The sequence below is a fragment of the Frankliniella occidentalis genome, unplaced genomic scaffold (genome assembly GCF_000697945.3).
Source record: "Frankliniella occidentalis isolate FOCC.00 unplaced genomic scaffold, Focc_3.1 Scaffold22, whole genome shotgun sequence".
NCBI lineage: Eukaryota > Metazoa > Arthropoda > Insecta > Thysanoptera > Thripidae > Frankliniella > Frankliniella occidentalis.
The window spans coordinates 639,113-639,841 of record NW_026267152.1 but is presented as its reverse complement, the minus strand read 5'-3'; the positions used below and the strand labels follow the sequence as shown (position 1 = coordinate 639,841).

General features: G+C 63.8%; 1 protein-coding gene across 3 annotated transcripts in view; it reads left to right on the top strand.

The window, feature by feature from the left end:
• The window catches only part of LOC113211326 (synaptotagmin-15-like), a 44,808-nt gene that overhangs the window by 38,331 nt on the left and 5,748 nt on the right, over positions 1 to 729 (top strand). The window lies entirely within an intron of this gene.

Sequence of the window (729 nt, the reverse complement as noted above, 5' to 3'; positions counted from 1 at the left end):
CTCACCAAGTTGCCGCCGTGCCGTGACGCCCGCCGCCGCTCTCGGTAGAGCAAACTTTGAATAACGCCGACGCTTCTCATTTCGTGCGGCCCTTGTGGCGGCGGCGGCGACGTGGCCGTGGCCGTGGCGCGTTCCCACGGACAAGGAGCGGACAACCGGCCCTGATCCCATCCGAGAAGCGATCCAAGAAGCTCCCTCGTCCCCTCCACCTTATATTCCACGAAGCCCGACGGCGGCCGTGTCACTCACCTATCCGCCCTATACCCCCTCTCTCGCCCCGCCCTCCCTCTCCTATCTATCTGGTCACGTCCGCAAGTGTGAGGGAAACCGTCGGGGTGTAACTGAAAACTGCGCTACAAGCCACGCACGCATGTCGACTGTCGACTGACTGCCCTTATCTGAAAAGCGCAGTGTGAGCCGGGTGCCGGTGCTCCCTCTGTCTCTCCCTCCACCCTCCGCCCCCCCCCCCTCTCTCTCTTTCTGAGGGGGGGGGGGGGAGGGGAAATGGAGAAGGCGGCCGGTGCACACTCGCGATATGTGGAACTGAGAAGGAGCGACCAGCTTGCCTCGGGTGCCCGTGGTGCCCCGAACTGCTGCGATCAGCGAAAAAAACCAACACACGCACACACGCACACACTCAAAACACATCTGGCCTGCTGCGTGGCCCTTGGGGGCAGCTCCTGCTCTCTTGCTTTTGCTGGAGCCTGGCGCGGCGGCGGGCCACTCCAG